Raw genomic sequence first — 18,842 nt, forward strand, 5'->3', positions numbered from 1 at the left:
TATACAATACAGTATTAACTACGGTCATCATGTTGTACGTTGTATACCCAGAACTTATTTTATCTTATAACTAGGATTTTTAAAAGTTGTTAAGAGTTGTTTAAAGTCCCTATGGAAAAGGGGAAAAAATGTAACTATGGGTGTTGATGGGTGTGAACTAAATTTATTGTAGCAATCATCTGGCAATATATACATATACCAAATCAATATGTTGGCGATCTTAAACATATACAATATTATATGTCAATTATATCTCGGTAGGAGAAAGCAGTACCTTTTGGTTACAAAATGTAAAATAAAGTATATTCAAAGAAAATATATAAGATATCAATAAAAATATTTTATAACCATAGAATAACTACTGAACATTTAAAGAACATGTATTACAAAAAAATAATAAAGTGAACATAAAAAAAAAAGACTGACTTCCTTCTTGGGGTTTCTCTCTCTCCCTTCCTCTCTGTCTCTCTCTCAGAAGCCCCCTGCCCTGCTGCGAGGCAGCCCTGTGGAGAAGCCCACAGGAGTGAGCCTGAGAGCAGATGCTTCCCCCCGCCCGCCCCCCGCACTTGGACTTGTAACCTGGTAAGAGGCTCTGAGCCACAACCACTCAGCTAAGTGGCTCCTGGACTTCTGACCCACAGAAATTCTCACAGTTTGCTGTAATAAATGTTTGTTGTTTCCAGCTGCTTACTTTCTGGATCTATGTTATGCAGTAATAGTTAACTCATCTGCATGCCTCGCAGGTGATTCTGACTCATGCTCAAGTGCTGGAACTGCCCTCCTACCCTATGCAGCACTCCTACCCAGCTCCCTGTTCCTTCCGGCTAATGCCTCAGAACTCAGCAGCAGCAGCAGCACTTAGAAGACAAAGGAGGTCTTCCCTGACCAGGAAGGCAGTTTGTTCCCCCTGCTGTACTGTTTCTTGATTCTCTGTACTTCTCACTGTAACACTCAAAACACCATTAGAATTTCATGAATGGGGCAGCCCTGGTGGCAGAGCGGTGTGGCGCCGCCTGCAGCCTGGGGTGTGGTCCTGGAGACCTGGGATCGAGTCCCACATCGGGCTCCCTGCATGGAGCCTGCTTCTCCCTCTCCCTGTGTCTCTGCCTATCTCTGTGTGTGTCTATGAATATATAAATAAAATCTTTAAAAAAAAAGAATTTCATGAATGTCTGTCTTCCGCCCTAGACACAAGACCTGTGATGGCTGAGCCCAAGTCTAGCCTATCCACTGCTTGGCTACCATGTCTAGCAGCAGTACCACTTACTAGGTCCACAACAAATATTTTTTAAATAAATGAAAACCAACAATAGGAACAACAAAACTACCCAAATCACATTCCTTCCCGTCGGCTCTCAACGGGGAACAAAGGGTAGTATTTTGAATAATTCAAGCGATAATGGACATTTTATTAAATCATAATTTGATAAAACCAAAAGCCAAAGTGAAGTGGAATAGATGAGGGGAAAAAATAACCACTGATTATCTCACCATCAATCACTAGCAGGTGGATCTTGTTTTAAAAAATGCCTCCACCAGCACTTGACTTGGCTATGAACTCCCCGTCTTCCTGTTTTCCTCCTTTTCTCTTTACTCTCAATTGACATATTTTAAAAGCACCTGCTATGTGCTCTGTGAAAGGACCTATGTTTGTCTCTTTACGTAGGTTTGATGGAGGAATCATATCTTCATTTTAGAGGTGAGTGAACTAAGAAATAGAAAGATTAAAAGATTTTAAGATTACACAGCTTGTACATGGCAGTCCAAATTTGACTCCAGGTCTCCTGACTCTCAATTCCATGTTCTTTGATATCAGCCTGTATCTTTAAAATAGACTTAATTATTTATTTTTAATTTTTTAAGATTTTATTTATTTATTCATGAGAGACACACAGAGAGAGAGGCAGAGACATAGGCAGAGAGAGACACAGGCTCCATGCAGGAGCCCGATGTGGGACTTGATCCTGGAACTCCAGGATCACGCCCTGGGCTGAAGGCAGGCACTCAACCGCTGAGCCACCCAGGCACTCCTATTTATTTTTAATTTTTTTTTAAATTTATTTATTCATAGAGACACACAGAGAGAGAGAGAGAGAGGCAGAGGGAGGAGCAGGCTCCATGCAGGGAGCCTGACCTGGGACTCGATCCGGGTTCTCCAGGATCACACCCCAGGCTGCAGGTGGCGCTAAACCACTGAGCCACAGGGGCTGCCCTATTTTTAATTTTTTAAAAAATATTTTTAAAAATTTATTTATTAGAGAGAGAGAGAGCACTCATGTGAGTGGGGAGAAGGGGCAGAGGGAGAGGGAAAGGAAAAGAATCTCCAGCAGATATCCCGCTGAGTATGGAGCTTGACAGGGAGCTCAAACCCATGACCCTGAGAACATGACCTGAACTGAAACCAAGAGTTGGATGCTTAACCAACTGATCCACCCAGGTGCCCCAAAACAGACTTTATTTTTTTTTAAAGATTTTGTTTATTTATTCACGAGAGACACAGAGAGAGAGAGAGAGGAAGAGACATAGGCAGAGGGAGAAGCAGGCTCCCTACAGGAAGCCCAATGCAGGACTCGATCCTGGGAATCTGGGATCACACCCTGAGTCAAAGGCAGGCACTCAACCACTGAGCCACCCAGGCGTCCCCAGACGTTATTATTTTTTTAAAGCATTTTTAGGTGCATAGAAGAATTGAGTGGAAACTACTGGGAGTTCCCACATACCCTCTGCCTTTCCCACCCCCCCCTATACACACACACACACACACACACACACACACACACACACGGCCTCCCCCACCATCGCCATCCCGCACCAGACTGGCACATTTGCTACCATCAGTGAGCCCACATCGACACATCATTATGAACCAAAGTCCGCAGTTTACCCTTCACTCCTGGGGCTGTACATTCTATGCGTTTGGCCCAATCACTGCCCCAAAAGTTCTTTTCTTTTTTAAAGATTTTATTTATTTATTCATGAGAGACACACAGAGAGGCAGAAACATAGGCAGAGGGAGAAGTAGGCTCTTTGCGGGGAGCCTGATGCAGGACTCAATCCCAGGACTCCAGGATCACACCCTGAGCAGACACGCTCAACCACTGAGCCACCCAGGCATCCCTGCCCTAAAAGTTCTGCGTGCTCCACCTATATATCCCTCCCTGCCAACCCCTGGCAAGTGTTGATCTTTTTACTGTCTCTATAATTTTACCTTTCCCCGAATGTCATACAGTTGAAATCATATAGCCTTTTCAGAATGGCTTCTTTTACTTAGTAATATGCACTTAAAGTTCAACCATGTCTTTTTGTGGCTTGATAGCTCATTTCTTTTTAGGTGTGAATAATATATTCCATTGTCTGGAGGGAGCACAATTTATTTACTCATTAACCTATTGAAGGAAATTTTGATTATGTCCAACATCCACCAACCCACCTTTAGATTTGAAGAGTAGGAAGTTAAGAGTGTGAAGATGAGTAAACTAGAGAAGAAAGGTTTACTTAATAAAGTTTTATTAAACTTATATCTTTAATCAAATATGTGTGTGATTTGAAGCAGTAGCTCTATTTTTCCAAGTGCCCAGATTCATGATTTTTTTGACAAGCTACTTTAGATGATGCAAATCCTCTTCAACTCCATTTATCCTGGTCCTTTTGTTTCTAACAAAGGAGGGTTTTCATCATACTACTGGTAGTCTTTCTCTTCCCCCAAAAAAAGAGGTCAGAAAAGATTTTAAGCACAGGAATGGTGTGGCAGGATAATTTATGGAGAAATTAAATCTGTGTTTTGTTCTTGCACCTCTTGGAGGGGCAGGTGAAAGAGGTAGCTGATCTTCTCTGACCTGTAAGACAATGGAGACTTTAGGTCTGGGCTTTGGGCTGCTGTGCCTAAGGGTGTTCATTAGCTGTTATTGTATAGCAGGACTGAAAACAGAATTTGGAAGATATGAGACATTTTGGTAATCTCTATAAATGCATTCTCCCTTCTCTGGGTAACTACCACCCACTTTTGTTTACTGCCCGTGCAGTGAATTCGTGCTGGGGGTGGGTGCGGGTAAGAGCCTCCTTTGCAGTAATGTTTTGGGTTTGTTTGTTTGTCTATGATTTTATTTATTTATTTGAGAGAGAGAGAGAGAACATGAGTGAGTATAAGCAGGGGGAGCAGTAGAGGGATAGGGACAAGTAGGCTCCCCACTGAGGAGGGAGCCTGATGCAGGGCTTGATCCCAGGACCCTGAGACCAAAAGCAGATGCTTAACTGACTGAGTCACCCAGGCACCCTTGTAGTAATGAAATACATGGCTCAATCTAAAAATTATGGCCACTGGCCATAAGCTCTTCATTCAGGGATGGGCACATGACCCAATTTAGGCCAATAAGAAAGGAGGAGTATTTCCTGGAGGCTTCTGTGAAAGAAACATACTTGCTATTGGGAGGAAGTTTCTGGAAGAATCTCTCTTCTCTTTCTACCTTCTCCCCATCTCTGAGTGCATGCACGCAAGCATGTGGCATCAGCTGACAACCATCTCGTGACCAGGGTGAAGCTGACTTTGTAGAGAGCAGAAATGAGAAGAAACAGGGTCCTTGATGATGTTCAGGTGACTAAATCAAACCAATCCCGAAGCTTCCTCTGAACCCCCAGTTATACAGGCCAGTACATCTCCTTTATGGTTTAGGCCAGGTTGAGTAGATCTGTGTTGCTTAGGGTCAAAAGTATCTGAGCCATCACACTAAGCGTTGTCCAGATACCCTGCATATACACATGCAACTAGTTCCCCATTGATGGCTGCTTTTGGGTGTGTTGCCCACCATGCACATAGGAATTCAAATGCAGGTTTAATTTTATTAAAAAAAATAAAGGTAATGTTTCCTGTGTGCAAGTTATGAAACAAAATTACATCCTATAATAATCAGAAGGAAAAGACAGTAATGGAAAATGGTTAAGTAAATTATGGCACAAGCACTCAGTGGGCCATTAGACTGTCATTAAAAATGTGTTGTGTGAAATCTATATGAGAACATGGAAAATGCAAATATTTTAAGTGGGTAAAAGCAAGATACAAAATAATGTATTAAATTTGAGCTCAGCTACGAAGAGATCACAAAAACTTCATGGAAAAAGTCTGGAAGGAATCAGCAAAATGCCAATAAGAACTACTACAGAGTGTTTTGAGTGATTACCATGGTTAGGTTGACATTTAGGATATCCCTGGGAGTTTCTGGGTGGGAATATGATCCAAAAATATGATGCCAGACTAGGTAACTGAACTGAATGGCCTTATTCAGTTCTCCTTTACCCCAAAAGATGAAAGTTAATTATACAGCAACCTGTCAGAATCTACTGCTCTTCTGTTTTCATCCAAATCATGATCTTATCAGTTTCTATTAATATTTACTTAGTGCCCATAATTAACTGAGCATGAACCATTATTTGCAGTGGACTCTGACATCTAAGGTGCCACCTATTATCTGGAAAACTTGGCGTTTCTCACATCAGTAAGTTGAGTACAGCCCTCATCCATCCAAGCTGTTGGCAGGGGTGCAGCCTACCCCCAGCACCGACCATCACAACCACCCATTGTGAACCCAACAGCCAACTTGAGTCAGTTCTGAAGTCACCAAGACTTCCTTCCATCGAGAAGGCTTGGGTAGCTTCCAGGAAGGACTTTTCTCCAGAAGGTGTTTTATTGTCAGCCCCAACTGTTTTCACCTTCCCCTCCCTCCAATTATCCTAATTTTCTGGAGGTTTAAAAGCTTTGAGGAAAAGAAAAAACAGTCGTTTCTCCCAAAAAGATTGGAGGCCCCTGCTCTAGGATAATCTGACCCGTGACCCATCTATGAGGCAACTCTAAATTAGCAATATTAAAAAGAAAAAGGAATGGGGTCAATCACCTCCCACTGTTTGGAATGTGTACTAGAATAGAATTGAAAAGGCCAGATTTCAAAATCTAAAGAGAATCAATCTCCTTAGAAGGGCTAAAGCTGCATGCCCAATTCAGCACCACTAGCCAAATGGAGCTCTTGAGTCCTTGAAATGTACAGATCCAAACCGAGATTGTTGTAAGTGTAAAATTCACAGGGGATTTTGAAAACTCAGTATGCCAGAAAAAGGAAAATAATACAAACTATCTCATCAATAATTTTTATATTGATTACATGTTGAAATAGCATGTTAGATGTATCAGTTAAACTGGCTAAATCATATATATTATTAAAATTCATTTGGTTTTTTTGTTTGTTCACTTTTAAGTGTGGCTTATAGAAAATGTTAAATTACATCTGTGCCTCGCACTTGGGGCTCCTGTTAAATTTCAATGAGATAAGTGCTGTGCTAGATATATTGCAGGGTGTCCCTTATCCTCCTGTTTCTTTTTTTTTTTAAGATTTTATTTATTTTATTCATGAGAGTCACAGAGAGAGAGAGAGGCAGAGACACAGGCAGAAGGAGAAGCAAGCTCCATGCAGGGAGCCCAATGTGGGACTTGATCTTGGGTCCCCAGGATCACGCCCTGGGCCAAAGGCGGTACTAAACCACTGAGCCACTCAGGCTGCCCTATCCTCCTGTTTCTATAGAAAAGGTACCTAACGTTTGTGGAACACCTGGGTGGCTCAGTGGTTGAGCGTCTGCCTTTGGCTCAGGTCGTGTGATCTCGGGGGTTCTGGGATAGAGTACTGCATCAGGCTCCCCACAGAGAGCCTGCTTCTCCCTCTGCCTATGTCTCTGCCTCTCTCTGTGTGTTTCTTATGAATAAATAAATAAAATCTTTTTAAAAAAGAAAGAAATGGTAACTAAAATTTGCTGCTGGGCTTCTCTGTTCCCTAGCTAGTTACGTGCAGTTCCTTCCTTTAATCCTTATAGCAGTCCCCCAAGGCACACATGAACTTACCCACTTAGAGATAAGAAAGCCTGAGGCTCGGAGAAGTTCAGGAACTTGCCCATGACTGTCCACTGATGTATGATAGAGCCAGGAAACCCAACAGTGGATTATTGTTCAGGGTGTTATTCAGTTGCCAAAGCTTTTGTCTCTGCCATGACTTGAAGACCTATACAAGAAGAGGAAGCAATGCCAAACAAATGCAAGCAGATGAGTTCTCTAAAACTCAAATTGACTCCTAACTCTAGGAAATGAACAAGGGAAGTGGAAGGGGAGGCAGGTGGGGGGATGGGGTGACTAGGTGACAGGCACTGAGGAGGGCACTTGACAGAATGAGCACTGGGTGTTATACTATATGTTGGCAAATTGAACTTCAATATATATATACATATATATATAATTTAAAAAATAAGTTACAGCAAAAAATTAAAAAAATAAAACTCAAATTGCTTTGCACAGACAAGCCTCATTTAAAAATATGACTATACCTCCCTAGTCCGAGATGCCAATTCAACAAACACATGACTAGTGACAAGTGATAAAGAATTGCCTTTCTTTTTTGTCTAACAGTAACATGGAAGGAGGTTGTGAGCAGGTGCCGTTAGAAGAGCTAGCCTTTCCCCACTCAAAAAAGGAAGATTCCTGTATTTGTTGATACTTTCAAATGTAACAGGAAGATAAATTCACTACTTAGCTCCATGATTTACAAATAAACAGTGCTGCTGTGAATTTTTTTTTTTTTTTGGACGGGTTTACAGATTCCAAGAGAATCTTTAACACTACAAAACAATGCAAATTGATTCAACTAATTTATACTCCTAGGGATGAATAAGATGTTCCATCAACCTATATCCTCCTTTTCAAAACCTGGTATTGTCAAACAGCTTCATTGACTGCTCTAGTTTTGGTTTGGATGTTGGATTCATGAGTGTTCCTATTTATGTATTTATGTAAAGAGAGAGCCGTGCATGAACCTCTGTATTTGCAGCCCAGGATTACAATCAATTCAGTTCTATATAATGATGGACCCTCTTTGAAAATAGTACAGTCACAGCATATCCATCAGGTTCTATAAATGCATGCTATCAAGTTCCATAAATAGGGACACCTAGGTGGCTCAGCGGTTGAGCGTCTGCCTTTGACCCAGAGCGTGATCCTGGGGTCCGGGATCGAGTCCCACATCGGGCTCCTGCAGAGAGCCTACTTCTCCCTCTGCCTATGTCTATGCCTCTCTCTGTCTCTCATGAATAAATAAATAAAATATTTTTTAAAAAAAAGTTCCATAAATACTCCAGCCCAATTAGGGACTCAAAGATACAGCCTCATTCCAAATACCTTTCAGAGCTGGGCAATATCTGTTCTCTCTCCAGAGAACCCTTCCCCTCCCCTGTCTCCACTTGACAAGTATCATCCTACTCAGCCTGAAAAGTTCCCCTTTGCTCCACATAGCTTCTTTTTTTTAAGATTTTATTTATTTATTCATGAGAGGCACAGAGAGAGGCAGAGACATAAGCAAAGGGAGAAGCAGGCTCCTTGCAGGGACCCGATGTGGGACTCGATCCCAGGACTCTGGGATCACTCCCTAGGGCAAAGGCAGGTGCTCAACTGCTGAGCCACCCAGGCATCCCGCTCCACATAGTTTCCTTTCCCAAGAAAACATAACTCCTCAGCGTCCCATTCCCTCAAGACTCTGTTCCTTCCTAGCAGTGACTCGAAGTTCAACCTTTAAGCACCATAGCCAAGGAACTGGGTCAATAATTTTGGTTGTGTGGCCCTTTGGGCATTCCTTGTGACACCAGACCAGCTATCACCTGTCCCCACTGAGGTGAAGGATCAGCCCTAGGTACTGGTAATCCACACTTGGTCATGCGGCAAGATTAGACAGTTCTACTGACAGTGTGGTCTTAGGTGAGTTAGCTAACCTCTCTGAGCTTTGGTTTTCTGACCCAGGAAACAGGAGTGATAAAGCCTCCTTTAAAGATTTGTTGTGAGAACTGGAGATGATACCCTCCTGAACCGAGAAAGCTTTCACTTATGGGTGCTGCGGCTGTTTTAATACATTTGAGTAGGACAGCATAGCCCAGTAGACACCTGATCCCGAAGTTTTAGGACCAGATCTGCTGCTTGGTAGCTCTGTGGATTTGGGAAAACTGCTTCATCCTTTCACACCCCGTTCCTCATATGTAAAGTGAGAGGGCTGGACTTCAGCTGATCTCTAGAAAAAAAAAGATCATGAGTCTCTGAGAAGAACCCTAACTACAATACTCAATTATTTATCAATGCCAATGTAGTCACCTGCTGCTTTCTTTCATCAGCTACTAACTTATTCAACGGATCCTGAAGGAAGAGTTAGCACACGCACTTTCCCAGAAAACAAGAGAATATAATTTTGTTTCACTCAAGGGAATAATTTCCTAACCTGAAGGATGAAGGAAACAGTGAAGGAGGGGAATAACTGCCCCCAAATGTACAAGTAAAAGCTATATTCATGTTCAAAGCCAAGTTCAGAACTCTGATATTATTCTCCAATTATTTTTTTCATCATTCAAGCTTACTGCATGAGTCAGAGCTGTATTTTGTTTCTCCTGATATAACCCTTTTCTTCTTTTATTCCTTTCTCTCAAAATGGCCTCATTCTTTCAGAGAGTGTGTGTGTGTGTGTGTGTGTGTGTGTGTGTGTGTGTGTGTGTGTGTCTTCCTTCTCAGGATTCCTGTTGTTGCTCTGGTTTCAGAGCAAAGTCACTTTGGTCTTGAGTACTCAGTTTTATTTGGCAGCATAACCCAAGGAACACCTGTTCCCATTGTTATGCTCTGTTGCCTCATAAAAGTGGAGGAGGTTGGACTCCTCTATGCACCTCATAGTCACGGTCAAGGAATTCCATATGAATTACATGTAAGCTGGATTTCAGTAGACAATAAAAAAAAATAGAGGAACATTTTCTCTTACTATTTTTTGAACCCTCAACCCGGATCAACTCTTTGGCTCTTCCAATAGCCTTCCTGCCTTCTCACAAAGGAGGGGACTGGTATCCTCCCCTCACACTTCTCCATGAAGTCACTTACCTAATATGCTATTTTTCTTTGTCTGCTCATAGGACTGGCCATGTTCCACAAAGAATCACTACATACACACTGGATGAAAAACAATTGCTCTGAAATGTCAATTCATTCAGACTCCCTGGAGACACAAAATCTCTCCAACGCCAGGAGAACGAAAGGAAGAAAGAATGAGAGCAGTGAGTTCATGGGTCCAGTCTCAGAATAACCAAGAATGAAGACACAAAAGGCTACAAGCAAAGACCAGAGAGCTAAGAGAAAGAGGGAGTGATGGGGTGACTCTGGCCAAAGGGGACAGGTGAACAAGTTGTGGTTAAGGCCCTAGCAGTCTGGAGTCCTGTCCATCACCTACATGTGTTTTTCTGAGCAGGCAAGGTACTGGTGCACATGCACAGTGGTGGTGGCAGTGGTGCACATAATTCAGCCACCCCCAGCAACAGTTTGCCTCCGGACGTCTCACTAGTTCCTATCTTTTCCTGAAGACGTTGTTCTCACTAGCATCTGCCAGAAGCACTTAGAAGAGATGACAGTTCCTAGGTTCTGTCCCCTTTCCTCCATCACACCCAATTCATGCTGAGGTCACCAATGATCTTCATTTCCAAGGAATACTTTCTAGTCCTTATTTTTCTCGACCTTCCAGCCACTCCCTCTTTTTTGAAAAACTCTCTTTTCCTTTCAGTTCAGTAGCTCTACACCCTCCTTGTTTTTCTCTTGGTTTTCTAGTCACTCCCAGGTCTTTTCCTCTGACCTCTGCTCCTCTGCTTCCTTTGAGATTCCTACGCCCTCCTCTTACCAGCTTCTCCCTTCCTAGGCAACCTCCACTATCACGAGGGCTTCTCTTACCTTTGAAATTCTGACTCCTCATTTAAATCTCCTGCCCCTGCGTGTGCAAATGCCTACTTGACATTTCCACCTGAATGCCTCAGTGACCCCTTCAAGTTATAGATGGCCAAAGTCATACTCACCATCTTCCCACCAAAATTCTTCTCTTCCAGCATTGTTCCCTTCTTTGGAAAATGGAAGTTCTGTTGACAGGGTTGCTTAATCTATAAATCTAGGCATCATCCTTTTTATTTTTTACTTTTTTAAATATTTTATTTATTTATTCATGAGACAGAGAGAGACAGGCAGACAGACAGACAGAGACAGAGACACAGGCAGAGGGAGAAGCAGGCTCCATGCAGGGAGCCCGACGTGGGACTCGATCCCAGGTCTCCAAGATCAGGCCCTGGGCCGCAGGTGGCACTAAAGTGCTGAGCCACCCGGGCTGCCCTAAGCATCATCCTTTTTTTAAAAAAAAAAAAAAAAAAAAAGATTTTATTTATTCATGAGAGACACACAGAGAGAAGCAGAGACATAGGCAGAGGGAGGAGAAGCAGGCTTTGTGCAAGGAGCCTGATGTCGGACTTGATCCTGGGACTCTGGGATCACACCCTGAGCCGGAGGCAGATGCTCAACCACTGAGCCACCCAGATGTCCCTCTGGCCATCATCCTTAACATTTCCCTCTCTGTCACCTCTCACACTCCCTCAATCATTAAGCCTTTGATTCTCTGTCCTATATATTTATCTCTTGAACCCTTCTGTTTCTCTTTATCCCAGCTGCCACCATCCTGGCCAGGGCTACCATTACTTCTCACCTGGGCTGTTGCAGTGTCCTCATAGCTTGTCTATTGGTATCTTCTCTTGCCCCCCAATCCATTCTTTCATCTACTATAGCCTAAGTGATCTTTGAAAGTATAAATGTGGACATACCACTGTCCTTCAATAGCCTGGAAGGCCCTGCCTAACCTAGGCCCTAGTCATCCATCTCCTCTTGCACATCACTAGCTCTTGTTCTGTTGGCACCAATGATACTGGATTTACTTTAACTTCTTAAAACACAGCACTTTGCCTGCCTACAGCTCTTGGAAAAGCTTTTCTGTCTGTCTGGAAGGCCCCTTCTGCCCCCACTGACCTGAGACAGCTAACTCCTGCTCATCCTAGAGTCTGCCTTAAACATCACATCCTCAGGAAAACCTCTGACCATCCAGAAGGAGTAGATCTCCTTTTAATCATTCTCAGAGCACTGTGAAGTACTTCATAGCACACTGCATACTTGAAGTTAATTAATAGCAATTTTTGGTTTAATGCCAGTCTTCCTCAGTTCCATATTGGCAGAGCCCATGTCTATTTGTCAACAACTGAGGTCTCAGTTCCTAGCTGACAGCAGGCTCCCAAGAAACCCCTGTATAGTAACTGACTTTCTGAACATTCCTACCTGCCATTACCCCTACATTCTCCCCAAACCATTCTTGCTGAATTGAAAACACCCTGTTGAATCCTCCTACATTACTTTCCTATTGCTGCTATAACAAATTGCCATAAACTTAGTGGCTTAAAACAGCACAAAATGTATTCTCTTACAGTTCTGGAGGTCAGCAGTCCTAAAATCAAGGAGTCAGCAGGGCTGCATTCTTTCTGGAAGCTCCAAAGGAGAATCTATGTCTGTACATTTTCTGCCTTCTAGAGGCTTCCCTCCTATAAGAACCTTTGTAATGACATTGGGCCCATCCAGATTATCCAGAATCATCTCCCTGTCTCAAGACCCTTAGCTTTGCAGCTCATATCTGCAAAGTCCCTTTAACCATGTAAAGTAACATATTCACAGATTCTGGGGATAAATAGGTGGACAGCTTTGGAGGAGGGCATTCTTCAGCTTCCCACACCTCCTATGCCTTAGAGGGTAAAATTTCTGCCAAGTTTTCTGGAACAAATTCTGAACTTTGCTACAAAATATCACACACCATATACACCGTATACATATCACGATACTGACCACATTACAACTCTCTTTCTCCTAGATCCCCTTGTAAATTAACTTTGATTAGTCTGTCCTCGAGTATGCACATGTACTCTATAGTGTCCACATATACACAGTCCTCAGGGGCACTTAGAATATCCTTCCAGATTTCTGTCCCCCTGGTGAGGAAGGCAGAGCCATGGTGCAGGGAAGGAATGAAGCTGGTAAAGCAGGTGAAGTGACCTTGCCTTGTTTAATGCCAGAGTCTACCCTCCCAGCTGCAAGTTTCCTTTCCAAGCTGTCTGCTTTCTCAAGAAGCTGGCTGAGGGGCTGGTCACAAGCTGTCTCACGTGGGAGAGTCTTAGCAAGAAGCTATGGTTGAACATTTTTAGATACATTTATAATTTGTACAACAATGTTCAGAAAGTGCACAAATATTTGGCAATGAGTGTGGAAGCAAGAAGTTTCATGATCCAAATAATTTGCATCTTAAATACTTGACTTAATGAGTATGGAGACTCTGGAGATGAGAGAGCCTGATCCTCAAGGTGCTACCTACAGACTGTTCACCTCAGAGTTGGGGTGGGTGGAAACACTCGGCCCCAGGCATAGTCTTGTCTTGTGCTACAGCTTCCATTACATGCTTTTCCTGACTGTTACGGGAATCAAACAGAAGATGTTGCTTCTGGCAGCACTCAGTGTCCTAACGAGGAGTGAATCTCTTGTTCCCAGCAGGCTCAATCTGGTGTTTTGAGGAAGCAAAGACAGGCATGTTTTTCTCTCATGGCATCTACTCCCCTTGCAGTAATCATCTCAGTTCTTCAATCCGTGGTCTCTTCTAGACATTATTGCTTTCTGAGTATTCTGGTTTTCCCCCCAACTTCTGATTATTTGTCCATGAAAGATTTCCAAGGGGACAAGAAGCAATTGAAAACACTTTTTCTATACTCTTCTTACCTTTATTTGTTAAAATCATAAACATCACTACCAAGGAAAGTCTAGGTAAGTTGTTCTAAGTCACTGATCCCTGAAATGGACACACTTTGAGTGATCAACTAGTCATGATGTTTTAGAGCTTGGAGGCTAGAGATCATCTGGTCCACCCCCTCATTTTGTAGATGAGGACGCTGAGCTGTAGACACCTAAGGAAACTGTCCAAGGACATACATACGTGCCAGGGCTATTGACAGTTTCATAAAGCCATAAAAAGTATCAACCAAGATTCTACATATCCAGTTGATAACAGTCACAGATACAGCTTCCAAGTAATAAATTCAGTCTTCACTGTTTTAAAGTTTTGTGATAATTCGACCTGAGCTAGGCCAAAGTTTACTTCAAACACTATGAAAGAAAAGCTTACAAAGCAATTAATGGTATAAAAAAGATCACAAAACATCAAGTTTACCTATGTCTAGTAACAAACTGTTTAAAGGACATTTGCCTTTAACTACATGCAACTATACTTCTGATTTAAAAACAAGTCATTAAAATGGGCCTTGCAAAACTTCAGTTTAGAGTCATCTTGTTGATTATTTAATCCTTATTAAATACTTACAATTTTAAAAATTATTTCTTTTAAACAATGAGCCTGAGAACTTTCATTGATCAAGCCTGATTATCCCTTCCATTGACTCAGAATTAGGAGGGTTTAACTGAAGGGCTTCAAAGCAAATCAGAAATTGTGTGACAAGGCCAACTCTTCCAGAACAACTGCCCTCATTCACCTTGAGCGAATCTTGGGCTATTTTGCTTTGATGAATAGGGAGGGCAGAGTGTTCAGGAATTTGTTTTCCGCCCCCCGCAAGTACTGATGCAGTACATTTAATGGCAACCCCTATTTATACCCATCAAAATTTCTTCAGATGAAAACTGACAAGATAAGTCACTACCAGGCACTGGGTCTTTCAGAGGAAGTACCTTGCCCTTCCTACCTATGGCCCCACACACCATCATCCTAGGTTATCCTATTCTGTCATTCAGCTCTCTGGGAAATAGCAAATGTGACAAGATTTGTATTAAACTCTGGACCCCTAGCAAGACACTCAAGAAAAGTCTAATCCTTTCTTCACTGCAAAATCAAACCAATACCTTGTGGAAAGTTCTTTCCCTCATTTAGGACAGAGAACATTTTCTGGTGGTAAGTACTTGTCAGAGAATCTGGCTTTGAGCTGGTTGCTTGCAGTGAAAAGACATTTTTTGTGTCCCCTGTGATTTTATCTCCCTCTTCCTTCCCTTGCATCTAGGGTTGCCAGGTAAAATACAGGGTGCCCCAGGGAAGTTGAATCTCAGATAAACAACAAATATATTTTTAGTACAAGAATGTCCTATGTACTATATGGAACATAGTTCTATTTTATTTTTTTAATTTTTATTTTTTTAAAGATTCTATTTATTTATTCATGAAGGACACAGAGAGAGAGAGAGAGAGAGAGAGAGAGAGAGAGGCAGAGACACAGGCGGAGGGAGAAGCAGGCTCCATGCAGGGAGCCCAATGTGGGACTCGATCCCAGGTCTCCAGGATCATGCACTGGGCTGAAGGCGGCGCTAAACCGCTGAGCCACCCGGGCTGCCCCGGAGCATAGTTCTACTTTAAAAACCTATTTGTTGATGATCTGCAATTCAAGTTTCCCTGGCTGTCCTGTATAGATTATTTGTCTGTGTGGCTTTTTGTTTTTCTAAATCTGGCAACCCTGATTTTATTCTCCCAACACGGTTTTGTTCTTTCTCCTAAAATTTTCTAAAATTGGGCTTTCTCCCCAATTCCATTGCACTTCTTAAAGACAGTTTTTTCCCCTTTTCCTTCTGCTCTTGTTTGGTGGTGGCAGGGCATTAATTTTTAGTGATTTTGGATTGTGATGAGCAGCAGCAGCCTTCTGTATAAAGGGGCTCAGAGCCATACATCAGGTGAAATTTCAATAGGGCGTGTGTGAAACCATCTCTTCTTTTTTTATAAGATTTTATTTATTTATTCATGACAGAGAGAGAGAGGCAGAGACGCAGGCAGAAGGAGAATCAGGCCCCATGGAGGGAGCCCGATATGGGACTTGATCCCAGGATCACGCCCTGGGCTGAAGGCAGGCGCTAAACCACCGAGCCACCCAGGCGTCCCTCATCTCTTCTTAATAAAAAAGATTTTATTTATTTATTGAGAGAAAGAGAGAGCACGAGGGGGGTGCAGAGGGAGAAGTAGATTCCCCGCTGAGCAGGGAACCCACCATGGGGCTCGATCCCAGAAACCTCGGATCATGACCTGAGCCAAAGGCAGAGGCTTCTCCTACTGAGACCCCCAGGTGCCCCAAGCCATCTCTCCTGACGTACTCTCCAAAGTACCCCCTTTGAGTTAAGCATTGCCTTCTCTAACTGGTACTTCTAAAACACCCCTGGGAAACATTAACAGAAGTTACTCATAGCTTAGTAGAAATGGTAGCAATGATTTTTAAATTTTTATCTCCATCTAATTTTTAAAGCCCTTTTTGGGAGTATAACATGCATACAGGAGTGTGCCCAGTTAGTAAATGCACAGCTGGGTGAATTTTCCCAAAGTAAAACTACTCAGATTAAAAAAAAAAATACAACTTTAAGAGGGAAATCCTGTCACATGCTACAATATGGATGAACATCATACTATATGATATAAACCAGTCACCAAAGGGTAAATACTGTAGGATTCCACCCATGTAAGGTATCTAGAGTAGCCATAATTATAGAAATAAAAAGCAGAATGGTGGCTACCAGGGACTGGGAACAGGAAAAATGAGTTATTGTTTAATGGGCACAGAGTTTCAGTTTTACAAGATGAAAAAGTTCTGGAAACCTATTTCACAACAAGGTGAACACACTTAACACCACTGAACTACACGCTAAGAAACAGTTAAGGTGGTAAATTTTATGATGTGTAATGTTTTATCACAGTAAAAAAAAAAGAAAGAAAGAAAAAGAAAAAAGAAACACAATATTACCAGCTCCCCCAGAAGCCCTCCTGCCCCTTCTCAGTCACTTCAGCCTGTCCAGGAAAACCACTCTTCTGATCATCAGAAAGAGCCTGTCTGTTCTAAAAAGATCCTAGAGTTAGTAAGAAAGAAAGTGTGCCAACCCCCTTTCCTTCTGAGAGGGAGACTCCTCAAAATCAGACAAGGATTTGGTCGTGCCTAACGCATTGCAACGCATTGCCTGGCATATAGCAGAAGTAGCTCAAAATTGCATGCTGATTCCATGTGGACACCGGCCGGGGAGATGCCAAGGGAAGGGAAGGGCACCTGAGAAAGAAGAGACAAGTGCTGGAAACAAACACCAGCTGCTTTGCAATCTTGCCAAAGGTTAGCCCTGCATACTCATTACAGGTTTATTCACTGATGATGCTTTTTTTTTTCTTTTTCACTGTGTTGACAACATGACCTGTAGGTTCATATTTGAATCCAGCTCAAAGTATATATTTTTGTTATTGTGTGCACAGCACTATGTGCTTATTTTCTTTCCAGGGTGTTTATTGCTACTATGTATGGCAGGAGACAAAGCAGGTGTGCTTGCTAATGCCGGCCTCCAAATTCCTCAGGGACAAATTCAAAACTCAAGGAAATTGAGGTTCGCCTCATTTTACAACTGCCATAATATGTGATCCACTAGACTTTTTCACTATGTTCTTTTCCACGATGGCACCAGATGTTCTAATGAACAAATAACAACACTGTAAGTGCCGATCAAGAAAATGGATAAAATTCAGCAGATGATGGTTTTTCCTCATGATAGTCTGTGGATGACACTGTGGGCAGCAGCGGTAACACCAATGGCTCAGCTGATGCCAGGAAGGGAAAAAAGAAGAAGAAAGAAAATGGATACAATTGTTATTTTAGGCCACAAATGGTAGTGACTGGGGCAAGAGTTCAACAATCTACTTATAGTCTTGAGGCCAAGGAAATATGATGCACCACTCTTTGATGTCAGATGGCAGGCAGATATGCTGGGGACCTTGGAAACAAAGATGGTATTGTCATATTATGCTAAGGATTAGTTATTTAGATTACTTATTGGGTCTCAGACCCAATGATTCCTTTAATAACATATATTCAGGAGTCCTCCTGCACTAACCTGAAATAAAACCCATAGGGAATACCACATACCCCTATGCATAATTGTAAAAAAAAATCAACATAATACCCTGGCAGAAAAGGACAAATAGAAAGAAAGTAATGAAAAAAAAAAAGAAAAAAAAAAAAAGAAAGAAAGTAATGTATAATAAAATAACAAACACCTCAAAATTAAACTCTCAGACATGGCAATCCTAGAAGACAAAATAAAGTAGCCAAATGCTTACACTATCATAGCATCGGTGTGAGTGACAGCTCAAGGCCAAGACTGACACAGGTATGCTTTAGTGGCAACTTGAAGGACAAGATCAGTACTGCCCATGGTGTTATGACTTCCCAGCATGGTGAACAACACTGGAAAAGTTCTAAGCAATACTAAAGGCAAGCATCCTTCAATTTATACTGTGCCTGCATTCCTAGAAAATTAGAGGCTTATTTTTACCTACATGATGGTTCAGCAGGATATCTGAAGGTCATTCAGAACAGGGGGTGATTTCCAGTTCTAGCATCTCTGACCCCAGCCTTTAAATGTCAATAGTGCTCCCCAATCATTGTGACAACAAAATGCCACTATTGATTTCTTAAGTCCACTCCTACCTCGGGACATTACCATCTCCTATTTAGTATACCTGATTTACAGTAAAATATTTTATTTGCAGAAGCATTTTTAAAATCTTAAAATACATCACTCAAAAATTGACCCATATCCTCAGCAATTCCCTCAACTATGATTCATACCCCCTCACATTAAAAAAAAAAATTGAAGTTGAATTTTACAATCCCACCAAAAACGAGTTTCCCAAGATCTGAGCCAGTTAGATCACCAAGAGAGTCAATAAATAAAACTACATAGCATTTTTGGGGAGGATACTTACTTAGTAGTCTAGTCATTAATAGGTTGACTAAAGGAAAAAAGAAGAGCAAAACCCTGCAGGTTGTCTCATCAAGAAAAGCAATTTAATGAGAAGGTGTCATACAGATGTAGGGTAATGATAAATATTGTAATTACTGTTTTGTTCTACTTTTGCAGTTATCCTGTTTAGTTGTGCTTT

General features: G+C 42.0%; 1 long non-coding RNA gene and 1 other non-coding gene across 2 annotated transcripts in view; one reads left to right on the forward strand and one right to left on the reverse strand.

The window, feature by feature from the left end:
• Positions 1–3,543: 3,543 nt before the first annotated feature.
• Positions 3,544–18,842, reverse strand: part of LOC140627752 (uncharacterized) — a 73,111-nt gene continuing 57,812 nt past the window's right edge. The window contains exons 2-3 of the long non-coding RNA XR_012026353.1: positions 6,881–7,037; positions 3,544–3,836 (exon numbers count right to left, since the gene is read on the reverse strand). This is a non-coding gene — a long non-coding RNA (uncharacterized lncRNA). The remainder of the gene's footprint in view (positions 3,837–6,880; positions 7,038–18,842) is intronic.
• Positions 17,425–17,511, forward strand: LOC140628938 (small nucleolar RNA SNORD35). Its single transcript, XR_012026852.1, has one exon. It is a non-coding gene; the product is annotated as a small nucleolar RNA SNORD35 (small nucleolar RNA).

Source organism: Canis lupus, chromosome X, assembly GCF_048164855.1.
Source record: "Canis lupus baileyi chromosome X, mCanLup2.hap1, whole genome shotgun sequence".
Taxonomy (NCBI): domain Eukaryota; kingdom Metazoa; phylum Chordata; class Mammalia; order Carnivora; family Canidae; genus Canis; species Canis lupus.